The following is an 18505-nucleotide window of genomic DNA, read 5'->3' as shown; positions in this document are numbered from 1 at the left end:
AATTGGGGTCTATTCCACTTCCCCTTCAAATTTGTCGGTATAGTCCACGCCTTCATATATCCCCCATAGAACGGTACATCCCAATTTTCGGTATTTTGAAGGTTGTGGCCTCAATATTCCACCGACATGGCTGAAATGTGGTATTTAGTATTCGTTGGTAGTATAAAATTTTCCCCCGAAACAAATATCAGTATTATAGCTTCGACTTTCACGCCATAGGCTTAATTTCCTTTCTCAAAATGTCAGATTGCTGTTGTATTTTTTACATATTTTTTGCAAGCATAAGAGCTATTATTTCAAAAATATATTTAGAAATACGTACAATTTTGTAATAAATTTGATTTTTTGCGAATCCATTGAAACATTTCAGGAGTATTTTGACAGCATATTATATCAAGCCCCGATTTTTTAGAATGTTATCTAAATATTAAAATTAAAACGGATATATCTTTTGCGCGCAACGTTCAAGGATAATTATAAAAACATATTTGGAATGACGGTTTTTTTTTCTTTATCTATGTAAGAGGGCGTTGGCTTTGGAAAGTTTGACAGTTTTTAGCCTAGACGTACTCAGGACAGTCTGTCGTACGACCAGTGACTGGAAAAAATCACTTTGAAAAAAAATGGAATTTATTCGTAAACATTTTCGCCCAATAATTTTCACAACTTTCGACGTGGATAATAGCGACAAGAATGCATCGATCAAATTAAATCTTTGTATGTCGATAAAGTACCATCCTATAGGACTATGAAAAACTGGTTTATGAATTCAATATACCCCCAATACCAAATCTGCTGAAGTGCATATACTGATGGGCCCACTGTCCAACTGTACGGCTATACGGCTTGAGAAATATAGGACGGTTAATTCTGAGTATTACACTGCAAATTGTTTGCCTGAAGTCTCCTGAGAAATTCGAAAAACGAACAAGAGAAGACGAATCCTTCTGCATCATGACAATGCGAGCTCTCACACCTCGATTCAAACCAGCGCCTGTTTGACCGGACACAATGTGGAATTGATGCGTCATTCTCCGTACAACCCTGACTGGGGATCCAATGACTTCCAGCATATCAAGAAAAAAGGCGGGGTCAACAATATTTGTCGCATGAAGATGCTGTAAATGTGTTCAAAAACCATGTCTTGAAGGTGTCTCGATCCGAGTGGAAAAAGTGCTTCGCCAATAGGTTTGAGCGCATGAAAAAGTGTATAAATCATGCTGGAGACTACATAAGAGAACAGTAAAACCGTTTTTGATGGTAAATATTCGCGTTTTCATTGTTAGACCAGTAGTGGGATTCTGTAACTCATTTTTGCTGATATCGATAATTGTCGGTAAAATTAAAATGCTTATAATTTCGATAAATAACGAAATTTTTCGGTAAGTTAACAATGAATAAAAAGTAGTCGCTAGCCTCTACCGACACAAACAGTGATGCCAACTTTTCTTTGTGTTTTTTGTCATAATTTTGCGATTTAATTTTACCGGTTTTTGTCGGTAACAACAAAAATGAGTTACAGAATCCCACTACTGGTAGTTATCGTTCAGCCCTCGTACAAAAACCATTGAAAATGTTTTGGATTATTAATGGACAAATCGATTTTAATACTTGTTCCCCATATTTGAAACAATAAACGAAATCACTGCATGAGTCAACTGTGTGAAGTCATGTAGTGTGTAATCGCGGTTAAGTTATGAACTACACGCTATGATTAATCGAAGACATAAACAGTAAAATAAACTTTTGTTTTAAATGAAAGCGTATTGCGTCTCTTACGTCGGACAAGAACTGCGCTACACGACTAAACAAATGTTAAGCAATGGCACGAACCGCACACACACACACATTCACAACACTAGTAAAGACTCAAACCGGTTTATTTTACTTGTTATTCGCCATTGTGAATAACGGTTGTTCATCTCCATGAACACATGTTTCCGTTTGTATCTGACAGATACATTTGAAATTCGAGCAAACTGACAAGCCCATAATTCGAAGAAGGTAGGCTCCGAGAAGAACAAGTGTGTGTGAGAGAGAGAATGAACAAAATAAACAAAGTGAATTTGTCTGAGATATTTTACAGGTCAGTTGCAGAGAAGCGGTGTCTATTAAAACAACTTAGCGGCGCATCTAAACTGGAAAGTAATGAATGGGAAACATTAAAATAATAAGTGGATAATAGATACATGTACGAGTACTTGGAAATTAAAGGAAAATTATTAATCAAATATTAGGAAAACTTAGTAAAATTGTGTGATTCTAGTTGTTGTTGCCATTATTAAATGTGTGTTCTTTAACTTGTCCCTTGCTGAGCGCATTGGTGTATTTGTCGGTGTGTGCGTATGTTTGTGCTGCTGCCTTTAACCAAGTGCATTAAAAGTATCTGAGAAATATCAAAACATAAAACAGCTGTCAGTGTCAAGTGTCTGTATGCCTGCCTCATTCATTCACAATAGCCCAGGGGAAATGCAAAAATGCCATTTTGACATTTCTCTTTAACAACACCCATAACAACCGGTCGTCTCTCTCTAGCTTAGGGTGGTTGAATGTGTTTTTTATCTAAAAAGTGCGTCCGAATGAGGCGGCATGGTATCTCTGAGATAAACTCCGCTGGATGTCAGACCTTTTTACTGCCTACTACAGTTTGTCTGTATTGTAAATTGAACAAAGCACGAATGTAGACGCATCAGCAAAACGACAACGGGTACGCGTTCTTAACAGAAAAAAAATTTAAGAAAAACAAAATGAAAATTTTATGTATAAAAATAAATGAAATAAATAATTATTAAAAAATACTAAAGAAAATTTGGAATAAATTGGAAAAAAGTGTTGAATGAAAATACATCTACCAGAAAGAATCGAAGAAAAAATTGTGATTAAAGTTTACATAGCCTCCTTTGCAAAGAAAATTTCCTATATTAATTGTGTGAGAGTGTGTGAGTGTGTTTGGTTTTTTGACATATACCCTCCTAACCGTCGTGTTTGCAACTTCTTTCATTACCCAACGTTGCGCTTTGTACTCGTTTCGCTTTGGCTGGTTAGTTGGCTGGCTGGCTGGCTGGCCTGCCTGGTTGATTCTTATGGAGGTCTTGTTAAGAGCCCCTTTACTTTGTCGCCGAGAGTATGAGTGCGTGCCTACGTATCTGTGAGTGCTAGTAGCATCTGTATGTGAGAGTGTGTGTGTATCAATTGTTGGTGTGTTTTTTGTTGTTTCCATTTCTTGTTTCTTTGCATTCAATGCCAAATATCCTTGCGAAAATAAGATAGCCTTATCTAAATAGCGGATAGTGGAAATGAAATGGCAACATTTGAAAGATGATTTCAGAAAGTGCACAAACCCACACACACACATACACCGTTACACCAACATTGTCGCTCTCACACGCAACAGCAAATAATGTAATTCTATAAAATTTATGGTGAAAATAAATAATAAAAATTAATATTCTTTGTGGCAAAAGAGAAGTTAAGAGTAAACGAAAGTGGAAGAGAAAAAATTAAAAAAAAAAATAAAAATCTAAAAAATCGCAAAGAAATTAACAAAAATTTAACATGGGGTGTTTTATTCTGTCATCTGTTCCGTTTAGCTTGCATTTCAAATCAATGCTTTAAAGTGTCTGCAAAAGAAAAGTGAGAATCCTAAGGCAAAAGCGAAATACAATAAAAATTAATAAAGAGAAAAACAAAAAATGAAATATTAAAAAAAACAAACCCTAACAAATTACCACCACCATTAACAAGGCACTTACAACAACAACATAAATTGAATGATAAGAGAATTGACAACAACAACAGCAGCAGCAGCAAGAAATGGTGTAACGTCACATACACCACAACTAATTAAATGCCAACATTAATAAATTACCATTCAACATCTGATTGAATTTCGTTTGTATGCTGCTGGCCCTTTAAAAATATATGAGCCATAAATAAGTCGCCATCTTTTCCAGAGTTTTGAACAAAACATCATTCACCCTACCACCCACCACCAACCTCGTCGACCGCATAATACTCAACGTTGAATAGGAGGAGTATTCATCCATAGCTTTGATCGCCTACCAAAATAAAAGAAGAATACTCTGCTGGTGTGGCAAGTTCACATAATCTCAACCAGGTATGTTTATATTTTTTTATTTGTTTGTGTCTTTCTCCTATTCTTTCGTTCTTCCCACATTTCGTTTATTTTTTAACTTAATTAACTTGAACAACATCAATATTTCATTCAATATCAAAGCTCTCCACTAGACATTTTGGTTTGTTGGATTTTGCCCAGGTTTAGTTTTTTTTCTTTTTCCTAATAAATCGCCGCACCTAGTTTTCTTTGATTTGTTTCTGTTTCTTTTCGAATGTCGAATGGACGACGACTCTGTGTAAATATGAATGATGTTTGTATTTTCGGTTCGTTGATTTAGTGACTTTTTGTAATTTTGGCAACTTCCCCCTTTTTTCCCAATTAAAACGCCAGCCAGTCCGGTCGACTATCCTTTCTGTTTTATAATTTATGGCAATGTAAAATACAAAATGGAAGAAGGAAGAGGCCACAACAGCTATGATATACCTACCTATAAGTGTGGGTGATGGTGATTCCGTTTTAGAAAATAACCTGTTATAAACTGGTGTGTTCGAGGTCAGTTGGATGAAAGACGTTCGTAAAAATATGTAAAGGAATTGTATGTCTGGACCAATGATGAAAAGTTATATACTTCAATTTGTGAATTTTGCCCAATTTCTTGAATATTTTAAATATTAATAAGACAAAAAATTTATAATTTGTCAATTTTTTAATTGAGAAATTGAAAAATTCGCAGATATTTATATTAAACTCATTTAATCCAGCAATTATATACCTATGTACATATATTTTATCTTAGGACATACAGATTATGACCACTAAGATGCTAATTGGATGATACAAACAGTTAGTGGCCTAAGAAAACCTAACGAATTGCGACAATTTCATATACAAGCAAAAATGTAAGAACGGCGTGTTGTTATATCCTCCACCGTTAGATTTATGAAATAAAATGGAACTATTAGTTTCCTTTCCTTTATGAAAGTACCCAGCAATATTTGAAGGAATGTGTTCTACACGCAGAGAAAAAATATTTTTCGGTTTTGTTGGAACAAAAATATCTATTTAGGTTCCAAAAATGTGTTTGTTTTGTGCAAACATTGTAATCCAAATCCAAAAATACCATATTTTGTTCCGAACATAGAAAACAAAAACAACTTTCGAATTTCCGCAATATTGTAAAAATTGTTAACAATACCGATTGTAGGAACAATCATAATCTAAATTTTTTACAAAACATATTGTCAGCCCTGAAAACCAGATACTTTTTTTTTTTTTTTTTTTTTGATTTGAGTGTATATACTTCTCATATACACTTTCCGCACAACTTTGATATAAATATCGCGTATAATATTACGAGCATTGATGAACGCAATACATGGTTTGCTACTTTAGCTGACAACAAAGACAAACAAAAAGCCACAAGCAGCCACCACAACATTAGGAATAATTAAACACCATAACAAACATGAAAAGGAAAGGAGAATGAAATAAAGAAAAACAATGAAACCAAAACAGAAACAAATAAAAACAAGAGTCTCATTGTTGGTATACATACACACAAAAACAAAGATAAAGGCAGCATGTCATACAAACACCACAACTCACCAAAATTGTTTTTTCAACACGGCATCGAATAGCGAGAAAAGAGAAAACATTTTTCAAAGAAAAGAGAGAAATATTGTTGAGTTGACACAAACTATTTTTGGATTTAACAAAAACGATTGTTGGATTCACAATACCATATAAGGAACCCAACAATATATTAACAATACATATTTTGCTCTTGGAATATTGTTGGATCAAACATATTTTTTTCTCTGCGTGTATGCGATGACGTGATTTCATTGCATCTTATGCATTGGTTCGAAGGAAGTCGTGAAAGATCCGATCTTTTCATTATCATTTGAACCCATGCCAAGGAAGTCGTGAAAGATCTGAGCTTTTCATCCATTCATCGATGAAGATGCTAAAAACGTGACATGCCAGATCACTTTCACCCATGATTGAATGTCATCTTTGCCATCGAACATTTTGCTGGGTACTAACCCAGCAAAATTTGAAGGGTGCGATGACGTGATTTCATAGCATATTTTGCATTGCACAGTGTCCGATTATACAAAAAACCTGGCCAAAAATCGAAAAAAAATTATCAATTTACACTAAAAAGGGTCAGATATTGTTTATAGGATCCCAGTGCGTGTAGTTATGAAAAAAATATATTCATTTCTTGTTTAATAAGTGGGTATAAAAGCAGGTCGAAGTGACCCTATTTGGATTTATTTTTCTTTTCAATATTTAAGTTGTTTATAAATCTATGATAATATGCAAAATAATCAACGGTTATTAAATATTTTCTTTTTGTAATTGTAATGAAAGGTATGTGAAACGTATTTAATATGTTCAGTGTCGCCGATGAATTGTGCGTTCTTTAATAATTGATGTCCGTACTTGTTAATTTTTTTCAAGATAAATTTTCACAATAAATTATGAAAATAGTTGTGAGTAAGATCGAGTTGGGCCGTGTAATTTATCATTTCATAAAAAAGGAAGGTTTTTTTTTACCAATTTCCATCGAAACATCCTGCACATATTTGCACTTTTTGTTTTATGTGATATTTTGTCTTGCAGGTATGTACAGATTTTGTTTCATTCAGAATGTCAGAATATAGTATAGGGTCACTTTCTGGCGTTTGGGTATAATTTGGAGTTTTAGTATATTCTAAGACCTATAGTAAAATTTTATGGCGAACAAATTTCTAGAATATTTTGGTCTGATCCGATCACATTTTATAGGAGATTTTAAAGATTTGTGGAAAAAGGGACCAAAAGGACCCCTTTTATGACTCGCACGCAGTATAGTATCCAAAGACATTATACACCTAAAGTGCAAGGATTCCAAGGGATCTTAACTCAAACATTTCCAAAACTGTAGAAATGGTGGAAGCTTGCAACCCTATTTTAGTTTCTTGGTTTTTTGGCAAAATTGATACCGATATTTTCTTGGTATCTAATGCAAATAGAGATTTCTTTTCTTTGGTAACTTATAGTGAAATTTAGCAGAGAGCATTTTTGTCTTTGACGGCATTCTTCTAAAATGATGCTTTGTATGCCAAAACTCAGGTGAAGTACGCCCTTAACCCTAAAATGTGTTTATAATTTTGCATATTTCTGGAGTTTAGGTAAGGTATAGAGTTTTGGTGTATTCTAGGACCCATAGTAAAAATTGATGGCGAACAAATTTGTAGAATATTTTGATCCGATAAGATCACATTTTTTAGGAGGAGGGACCAAAAAGACCCCTTAAATGACCGCCTGAGGGTTAAATAATATCAAAAATGTAATCAGCGACCCGAAACACATTAGAACCAAAGGTTAGGTCATCAGCATTTGAATCATTTGTACAGATCACTACAAACAAACAAGTCGATTTGTACATCCCTACATTTAGCGACATCAAAACAAAAGAGTATACATTTCCAAAATTTTTGTTATAAAATTACAAAATTACAAATTAAATGTAGGTTCACTAACTAGAAATTCTTAAAGGAGTGCTGTTGGAGTCCATGTCGAAATCTGAACTGGTGATGAGAAGATAATAGAAAAGCTTTTGTAAGATGAAACAAAATCAGTGGCTGAGAGTGGACGAAGTAAACTCTGTTGCGTTGCAGCGGCGGGTGTAAACTTTGGGTGTAAACTTTATGCTGATAAATTAGTTCTAGTTATTTCATTAATTAGTTTGAATTAATAAAGAGTTTAGTTTGTCATGAAAATCATATTTCAATAAAGAATTTTCCATTTTCCAAACAAGACATGAAAATGTCATGCCAATGGTAGGTGAAAATGACATGTCAAAGCATTGGTCAAAATGACATGCTTAGGATCCGACAATGAATGTCATCTTAAGATCCGAAAATGAATGTCATCTTTTGGTGGTCACGCTCATATAAAATTCATGAGTGAAAATGCTAAAAAGATGACATGCCAGATCACTTCAATAGCATCCTTGGCATCGAAGATTTTGCTGGGATGGTTTTAGAACCCAAGTTTGTTTGGACGAAATGTTTTTCAGACAGTTTGGAGTCGATTTAGCCATGTCAGTCCGTCTGCCTGTCTGGCTGGTGCTCACGATAACTCTCGAAGGGAGTAACCAAATTGGCCATAACTTTGCATATTACTTCCACGCATAGATCGTGTTCGAGTATATACTATATCGGTCCACTGCTTCGGATACCTTCCACACAAAATTCGGAAAATGTGAAGCTTAAGAGCACCTCTCGGATCGTTGTGAAATTTTCTTCAGTAAGTTGTCCTTGCGACCCCCTTTTCGACGGTATACATTTTTTCGGGGACAAGTCCATACTTCCTGAGATAATGGCTTAAAAGCTAAAAAAATCCTGGCGATACCAACTAAAATTGCAAATCCGCAAGATAACACTCGCAGGGAGTCTCTGGCTGATTGCTCGAGAATTTTATTTGTAATTCGTAACTTTTCATTTGTAATTCAAACTATTCCATTGGTAATTCGAATTATTCTATTTGTAATTCGAATTATTCCAGTTGTAATTCGAATTATTCCATTTAAAATTCCAATTATTCCGCTTGTAATTCGAATTATTCCATTTGTAATTTGAATTATTTCATTTGAAATTCGAATCATTCCATTTGTAATTCGAATCATTTTATTTGTAATTTCAAATACAAGAATTTGGGAAAACTGCAGTACAGCACACCTCGAATTGTTTTTTAATTTTTTTTTCGAAAAGTTCTTCTTGCGGTCCCACAATCTTAAAAAATCTTCTGCCGGCACCATCTACACTGGGTAGAACGTAAGATACGTTGTAAACCGTTTGGACCAAATCGAGAAACAGAATTGGTCCTAACGTTTTACAAAGTATTATTTCTTACAGCCTTGAATTATGTCCGAATATTAACTACATCGAACCACACTTTTGGGTACCTCCCACACAAAGTTTGTAAAGAGTGTAGCTAAGGGCCTCGTCTAGCATCGTTTTTAAATTTTTGTCAACATGTTGGATATGCGGCCTTAGTTAAGACAATTTTTTTCGGGGGCAAATCCATACTTCCTTTGAAATTGGCCAATAGACGTCAGAAGTTATCATGTTGGCTTCTTTTCTTTAGATCCGAGACTGAGGGTATATCTCTATCGGTACAGCTGACTGATACTTTCTTACTTATTTAAACAATGTTTAATACCAATGATACGTCCATGTTTTCTACCCATTCCGAATCCGCAATATTATGTTACAGGCATTTCATTTGGACGATGCGTGTACAACCTTTAAAATACGTAAATTTGAAGAGGTACCTTCATATTGGGAATATACCCAAACATAACCTACATACATCTACTATGGGTACTACATTAAAACGTGTATCTATACCCCCAATATCTGTAGGCATGTTTTACACACATATCACATATAAAATACCAAATTCCAGTTACTTTTATAGGTTAATGTGGCTAAAACCGTCAAAATACCCAACATCGGGAGGTAGCTTTCAATAAGGACTATATCAACATGTGGACCTATTCGGACAATTCTCTGCTGGAATATTGTATATACCCAACGAAGGCCATATAACGAATTTTACCCTGGTATAATACGGCTAAAACCTTGAAAATATCAAAAGGCAGACCGCCCTATGGGGGCTATATCTAAACTGGGACACTATATCGATAAATTTGTGGGAGAACATTTTGTAGCCTCAAAAAGTTCTAAAAACATTTTTCAGACCTAAAAACTTGAAAATGCCGAAAATCGGTAGGTTCCATTCTATGGCGGGTCCATCAAGAGGTGGTCCCTATACAGACACGTTCCTGGGAAAAAAGTTTTGTATTATTTTTATAAAGTATGTACCTCAGAGAAGACTAAATACAAGGGGAACTAGAAAATATTCTGGTCGTCCAAAAACGCGTGTTGTGCCATAAAAAATCAAGCCGTGAGTGAACGGATAATAAAAGATCGCCATTTTATATACCATGAGATGCCTCTCTGTGTGCATTTCGTCCACCAACTTACATTTGATATTGCATGAATACATGGCCGCAAAAATGGGGGCTTCTCGTTATACCAGGACAATTTTAAAATTGTGCATAAAAGGTTCGCGTCGATTAGTGCAAAGAAATTGTGAATAAATACGATCGCGGTATTTCAAACGACGTTTATTAGATCGTCACAGATGATGGATCTTGGATCTATGCGGAAACAGCAATCGATCTTGGGGTCTTCGAAGGCAAGCCAAATCCAACGAAAGTTGTTCACGAAAACAGCACTACGAAGCAAATGGTGGTCCGTTTCTTCGGGTAAAGTGATCATATGGCTACTTTACCGTTTGAGGAACGTGGGACGTTTAATTCTGAGCAACAAGAGAAGACGAATCATTGTACACCATGACAATGCGACCTCTCACACATCGATTCAAACCAGCTCCTTTTTCACCGGACAAAACATGGAAATGGTGAGTCATCCGCCGTGCATCCCTGACTTGGAACCCAATGACTTCATTTGATTGCCGCACATAATTTTTTTCTTCGCCAGAAGATCCTGTTGAAGTGTTCAAAAACCATGTTTTGGAAGTATCTCAATCGGAGTGGAAAAAGTGCTTCTATAATTGATTTGAATGCATGAAAAAGTGTATAAATGATGAAAGAGACTACTTAAGAAAACGATAAAACTATTTTAGATGGTAAATATTGGCATTTTCATTGTTAGGCCTGAAACTTTTCTAGTTCCCCTCGTACCAGATTTCATACATTTCTGTATGATAATGGGCTAAAACGTTCAAAATATCAAAAGTTACCATTCTATGGTGGCTATATCAAAACATGTACCTATACTGACACATGTTTCGGGGAACGTTTTGTAGACCCGAAGAAGACCAACTAGCAAATGTCAGCCAAGATAATGTGTTAAAACTCTTCAAAATACAGAAAATAGGGAGTTACAGCTCTTCTGTACCTAATTATAAAGCTCTATCTTTAATATTACGAGCTGTATCTTGCTTTCAACAGAGAGATGGACAGACGGTTTGGTTATATAGACTTAAAACTTTATGCTAATCAAGAATATATCACACCTGTTCAACAAAAGGATAGTAACTCAAAATCTTGAAATTTTTACTAGTTGTACCTTCGAAAGCTATCGTGCGCACAATTTTTCCAAAAATGTTGAACTTGTGTGGGGGAGGTACCTGAAAGAATGTTCATCTTCGAACTCAAACTAAGTTTGGACAAAATATTAGGGAGACCAGTGAGACAGACAGAGAACGAACATTGCTAAATCGACTCCAAATTGTCTGAAACCGATTTCTTCCAAAAATACGAGGGCTACTAGCAAAGTTGTTTGCCTACAAAACACTACCTGTTGCCAGGCGCCATTTAACATTACCTTAGGAAATTTTGACAGTTTGTTTACAGTGACTTGAAAAAATCACTTTGAAAAAAATTTAAATATACTTTCGAACATTTTCGTCTGAGCATTTATCAGAATTTTCGACGTGGATTATCACGTTAAGATTGTATAGACGAAATTTAATCTTGGTATTGCGATGAAGCACCATCCTACTGTACTGCGAAAAACTGCTTTAATGAATTCAATCGTGGCCGACACTCTCTAAAACCGAAGATCGTAAGGGTCGTCCAAAAATGGCCACTGTGCCAGAAAAAAACCGTGAGATGGAGGCGTCCTTGGGCATTTTTTCCACCACCTAACATTTAATTAACACCTTGCCGCAAAAATGGCGGCGGATGAAATTTGGAAAAAAGACCGCAGTGAATCAAAGATATTTAAAAGATGGTCCCAGGTAACGAATAATGGAACTATGAGTATGAGCCCGAAAAAACAGCAATCCCTAGAAGATACTGTAGAAACGATCAAAAACCGTTTTGGAGGTGTCTTAATGAGAGTGGAAAAGTGTTTCAAGAAGTGGTTTTAGCACATACAATTGTTGATAATAAATATTCGCGATTTCATTATAATGCCACAAATTTATCGTGCAACCCTCGTACTTTTGCCTAAAACCATTATTTCGATAAGACATAGTCTAAAGACTGAGGGTATAAAAATGAATTAGAAAACCGACCTTTACCCTCCACCATAGCATTCTGGGTCGAGCTGTCCATGTAATTAAGTTATAGCGCTATATTTTTGCACCTGAGTGTCTTTTTTTCATAGGCAGGTCAAGTTCAAAGATGTGGCGGTCACAAAATCTCTTCACCAAAAAATTTAAAAATAGGTCAATTTTTTGATACAACTCCCATAGCGATAGCTCCGATTTTAGGGGTTTAGAGCAGGCGTGACCAAAAAGAGAACGGAGAAAATGTGAAATATTGGCAACTTATAACAGTGTGTTAGTAAGTTTGTATTCACGCAAGCTGTAAAACAATAACAAATCAAAACATTTGATCTCTTTTGTACGCTCTTTCTGTGCATTCGGGTCGTGTGCGTGTAAATTGCCGAAAATCATCGGCACCGCCGTGTCAAATGTGGTCATGCTTGGTTTAGAGGAGTTTATTAACATTTGTTGACCGACTTATCTGTAATTTCAGTTCTCCAGTACGTTATTGAAGTGACTCTTGTTTCACTCATATTCAATCATCCATACAATGGAAAATATGCATTATTTTGGCCTATTTCCAATTTAAAATTATTGGTAATTAATAAATCTTTCATTTAAAGTGGTTCCTGTCCGGTTTATGCTACTTTCCAAGGGAAAGGGATGTGGAGTCCTTAAAGGATTCAACATTTTTCACCTAAAATTTTTCAAATATTTCGCATTTGGATTCCTATTTTTGTCGTTTTTATTGCATTTAATGTTATTATACCCTCCACCATATGAAGGGTATAATTTAATTTGTCATTCCGTTTGTAACACATCGAAATATTCCTCGGAGACCCTATAAACAATATATATGATTGATCAGCATAAAATTCTATGTCGATTTAACCATGTCCGTCTGTCTGTTGAAATCGAGATACAGCTCGCAATTTTAAAGATAGAGTCAATATTTGGTACATAAGTTTTTATTACTTACAGGATGGTTGGTATTGAAAATGGGATATACGGTCCACGTTTTGATATAGCCCACCTAGAACGGTACCTCTCGATTTTCGGTATTTTTAAAGTTTTAGATTCATTATCCCACCAAAATGGCTGAAATTTGGTATTTAGTTATCGTTGGGTGTATAGAAATTTCCACCTGAAATTTGTTGGTATAAGTTCACGCCTTCCTATAGCCCCGATATTCGGTATTTGACGGTTTTAGCTTCATTACCCCACCAAAATGGTTGACATTTGTTAATTAGTCTTCCTTGAGGATATAAAACAGCCGAACTTAACGCCGTTCTTACTTGTTTTCTTCTAAAATGCTAACGTTATCGTAAATATTTATGGGTAAAAACCATGAAAGTATGCTACGAAATGTCACCTGGGATAAGTCAAGAAGTAAGGTCCTGTACAGGTATGGTACGGGTAAGATCGAAAATATCAGCTACTAGTCCATTGTCTTATTTTCAACAATATTTCATATGCAAAATTAATAAAAGTTTATTATTTCCGATTATAACTGAAGTGTATCTATTATTACACTGTAGCTCTGGTCTTAAAGAATAATAATTGTGAACACATAAAATCCATTCCACCTCACGTTCAAGGTCAAAATCGTCAAGGTCAAATTTACCTTTTAATTTTTTCTCGGATTTTACTCTACAGATATCAAACCGATCAAAATTGAAGCAAACAATCAACTAGAAAAATGTTCCTTAGATCTTAGTAAACAACTTTCTAGAGCATACGAACTCTGTAGAAACGGTTCTAATGGTCAAAATAGCAACTCAAATGCGATTTTTATCCTCTTTTCTGCTCCATAGATACTAAACCGTTCAAAATTCTAGAAAACAATGGACCACAATAATGTAGCAAAGATATCAGCAAACAACTTTCTGGAACATACGAATTGTCTATGATTGACAACATTTTAGGTATTTGGCTTATGCTGTGATCATAAAATATATCCACCTAACATTATAGACAAGAAATAAAACTATTCCATTTCAGTTCAGAATATTTCATGGTGGAGGGTATACAAAGTTTGGCCCGGTTGAACTTAATGCTTTTTATTTGTTATGGTTAAGATTCTGTAGTACTATCCTTGAGTGAATATCTGTTTAGATATATTTTAACGGCTAATCTTGATTTATTCTAAACCAAATTAGTTAAGTTGGCAACAAAAACACAATACCCACCCTCTTGGGGAATTGAATAAGACATAAAATAACATTGCTGCAGTTGCACCATTTCATAAAAATCTATGGCAATTATCAAATTCCCTTTAGATACAATGTGAAAAACAACAAACTAATTTACTACTATTAGTCATCAAAAATGTTCCGCAACCATTTTATATCCATCCATACATACATATTTATTTATAGCCCCCTTGTTATCGAACTTTTCCAGACACATCACATAAACAAAGACAATCAATTCATTTTCGTAACTGCTCCACTTTGGTTTCCATTACACACTAATTTTCTAATTTCTCTGTTTCCATTAACCGATGTGTTGTCGTCAATAAATTGACATTAAATGACACCCACCACATCAGATTAAAATAAAGATTTCAATCTAAACATGCAGCAACAACAACAATGACGGCAAGTGCAATTGTAACGAAATTAACTTTAAGACTTTAACGTTAAAGTTAGTTGTTGTTGAGTACATTTGGCTTCATAAAATCTCAGAATTTAATATTACGAAAATAATACCAGCAACAACAAATAGTTATCTACAAAAAATAAACATTTATTTTGCATTCAACTTTGCTTACATCACACATGCATACTAACACACATACTTACAACAGACATATGAATGAACGAATGAATGCATGAATAAAAATCCCTTCAATATTAGTTCTTGCAGCAAAAAAAAACAACATACAATATCCGACTTTACAACTTTTTGACTGGGTGTTATTAAATGAAATGTAAATACATACTCCTACATATATATGTGTATATACATCTATATACTATGTTCATTTGTTTGTCTTTATTACATAGTTGTAAGAAAGTACTTACGTTCATAAGTGTGTAGTTTATTCAAATATTATATTTGGTTGTTGTTTTTTCTGGCGTTTTTGTTTTTTTTTTTCATCAAAAATCGTAGTTGCCTTTTTCCTCATCTCCAACATATCTCCCTGCCCTCCCACCCTTCCCCCTTTCTTTTCTAGTAAATAATAACCAGCAGACACAATCATCAACTAACATATAACCGGCATTTTCGATGCCATGTTTACAACTCAGCAATATTTTTGTTGTTGTTGGTGTTGATGATATGTAAAACTTCAATTTATATGGAAATGATGAGACGTACAAAAACACCAAAAAAACACATGTCCTCGAACTTTTCTCAGGAAAAGTATATTAAATATGTATGTATGTAGCTTTGAATGTATGCATTCGGGGATCCCAAAAGGTACACACCACTCATATGAATAGAGAATTGTGGAAAAATAACGTAAGGAAAGCAAAAATCAATAAAAAATCTACTAACAAAAGTTGTAGACAGCCAAACTGCAGACAGTCGCAGATTTTTTTTATTTTATTTTTTGTAATTTATTTCTTATTACTATTTTTGTGGAAAGAAGACATTGGTGCAACTTTGGTTTACTTTGGATTTTTTGCTGTTATTTAAAGACACAGACAAAACTTATATTTTCTTTATTGAAGTTTAGAAAAATTAAATCAAAGATTGTCCTGGAAAATGAAATTGACGATGTCCCACGTAAAACCACCTCATATCTCTTTTTCGAAATCACAGTGTATTTCGTATTCGCAGATGTACAACAATAACTCCAATTACACTGTGCAACACAAAAATTATTAACCATATTCTGACACCGCAGCGTGACAGAAGATCAAAAAAGAGAAGACACGTGTCTCGCCGTTATTTTGTATCTCATCAACGTTCGCGGTTATAGGCCTCCAAAGGTTAGAGGCTTTGATGTAAAAAGGGTCATTTAGTCTAGACTATATCTTCCAAACCGTTAGGAAATTTGAATTTATCTCAGAGGCAAAGTTGTAGCTCTTGTCTTAAAGAACAAAAATCGTGAACACATATAATCCATCAAACTTCATCTACAAGGTGAAAATCGTCATGGTAAAATTTCTTTTAACATTTTTTCTCAAGTTTTGTTATACAGCTATCAAACCGATCAAATCTGAAGCTAACAACGAACTACAAAAATGTACATCAGATCTCAATAAACATCTTTCTAGAATATACGAACTCTGTAGAAACGGATCTTAATGGTCAAGATAGCAAAACAATTGCGACTTTTATCCTCTTTTCTCGGCTTCTGCTCCATAGTTACTAAACCGTTCAAAATTAGAGAAAACAATCAACCACAATAGTGTAGCAAAGGCATCAATAAACAACTTTCTGGAACATGCGAAATGTCTATGAACGGTTCTTAATGGTAAAAGTAGCAAAAATCTTTTGAAAATATCCAATTTGTATACTTTTTTCTCCGACTCTGGTCCAAAGATACGCAACCGCCAAAAAATTAAGGATACAGTCAACTACAAAAATGTACCTTAGATTTCAACAAACAAATTCCTAGAACAAATGAAGATTCTAGGAACGATTCTTCAAGCTCAAAATTCGATTATTTTAGATCATTCTTTCCTGTTCAGGTCCGTAAATAACAAACCTTTCAAATTTCCTTGACTTTTTAACAGTTTGTTATTTCCAAACCTGAACAGGGGTAATATTAAAAATAATTCACGGTGCTCTTGAAACAATTTTAAATGGAAGGTGCTTACACCTCGGAAGTTTTTGCGGATTCTGAAACTACAATGTTTATAGATGAGAAAAATCTAAAAACAAAAAAAATCGCCGGAGCGCTTTTTAAATAAATCGCGATTTAAGTTGACATTTTTAGGGGTTATTTAGGTTTTCGCGATTTTGCTTGGAAACCGCAAGTCTTATCAAAATGGGTCTAAAACAAATGTTGTAGCTATGAAAATTCTCTACACGGTCGATCTTTATGGTGTTTTCGTAGTTTTTACCATTTTTGAGATATAGAAGTTCAAATTGGGACAATGCACTGACTGTATCGCCCCTTACAAAACAATGTCATGGAGGGTGCACCTTAACTAACTTTTGGTGAAAACCGCTTACACAGGGAAAGTTTTTGTGAATTCTGAAACAACAGTGTTCATAGATGAGAAAAATCCAAAAACAAGAAAAATCGCTGTAGGGATTTTTAAATAAATCGCGGTCAAAATTCACATTTTTAGGTGTTTTTTAGGTTTTCACGATTTTGCTTGGAAACCGCAAATCCAATCGAAATGGAGCTAAAGAAAATGTTGTAGCTGTGAAAATTCTCTAGAGGACTGACGTTTATCATTTGTTCCCAGCCTGTACCATTTTTGAGATAAAGAAGCTCAGTTTACATTTTTAGGGTTTTTTGTTAGGGTTTCGCGATTTTGCTTGAATACGGTAAGTCCTATCGATTTGGGACCTGAGAAAATCTTAAAGCTGTGAAAATTCTCAACAAGACTGGCTTAAGTGACTTATTCTATGTTGTAATTTTTTTTTAGATATATAAGTTTAAGTTGGGAATTTGCAGTCATGACATTGTTTTATAAGGGGGCGATACAGAATTGAATTGAATTTGAATTGTCCCAATTTGAACTTCTATATCTCAAAAACGGTAAAACCAACGAGAATACCAAAAAGGTCGATCTTGTAGAGAATTTTCATAGCTACAATATTTGTTTTAGTCCCATTTTGATAGGACTTGGGGTTTCTAAGTTAGATCGCGAAAACCTAAACAACCCCTAAAAATGTCAACTTAAATCGCGATTTATTTAAAAAGCGCTCCGGCAATTTTTTTTGTTTTTTGATTTTTCTCATCTATAATGTTTATAGTTTCAGAATCCGCAAAAACTTCCAAGGTGTAAGCACCTTCCATTTAAAATTGTTTCAAGAGCACCGTGAATTTCAGCCATTAGAATCATTCCTAGAATTTTCATATGTTCTAAAAAGTCGTTTATTGAAAGCTAAGGTACATTTTTGTGGTTGACGGTATCCTTAATTTTTGGGCGATTCGGTATCTGTGGACCAGAATTGCAGAAAAAAGTGTAAAATTTGAATATTTTCAAAAGTGTTTTGCTATTTTTACCATTAAGAACCGTTCATAGACATTTCGCATGTTCCAGAAAGTTGTTTATTGATGCCTTTGCTAAACTATTGTGGTTGATTGTTTTCTTGAATTTTGAACGGTTTAGTAACTATGGAGCAGAAGCCGAGAAAAGAGGATAAAAATCGCAATTGTTTTGCTATTTTGACCATTAAGATCCGTTTCTACAGAGTTCGTATATTCTAGAAAGATGTTTA

General features: G+C 34.5%; 1 protein-coding gene across 17 annotated transcripts in view; it reads left to right on the top strand.

The window, feature by feature from the left end:
- Positions 1-2032: 2032 nt before the first annotated feature.
- LOC141389196 (uncharacterized) overlaps positions 2033-18505 on the top strand; it is a 268423-nt gene continuing 251950 nt past the window's right edge. For 2 of the 17 annotated variants that reach the window (XM_073960352.1, XM_073960335.1), the window contains exon 1: positions 2587-4117. The gene's annotated coding sequence lies outside the window, so the exon portion shown is untranslated. Of the gene's footprint in view, positions 2192-2586; positions 4118-18505 lie in introns of those variants that run through there. The other 15 variants (XM_073960350.1, XM_073960349.1, XM_073960348.1 and 12 more) reach the window with 15 other exon arrangements.

The sequence above is a fragment of the Musca autumnalis genome, unplaced genomic scaffold (assembly GCF_047663935.1).
Source record: "Musca autumnalis isolate F117 unplaced genomic scaffold, ASM4766393v1 scaffold_1, whole genome shotgun sequence".
Classification (NCBI taxonomy): Eukaryota; Metazoa; Arthropoda; class Insecta; order Diptera; family Muscidae; genus Musca; species Musca autumnalis.
Note: the sequence above shows the minus strand (reverse complement) of the source record. Positions and strands in the feature narration are given on the sequence as shown.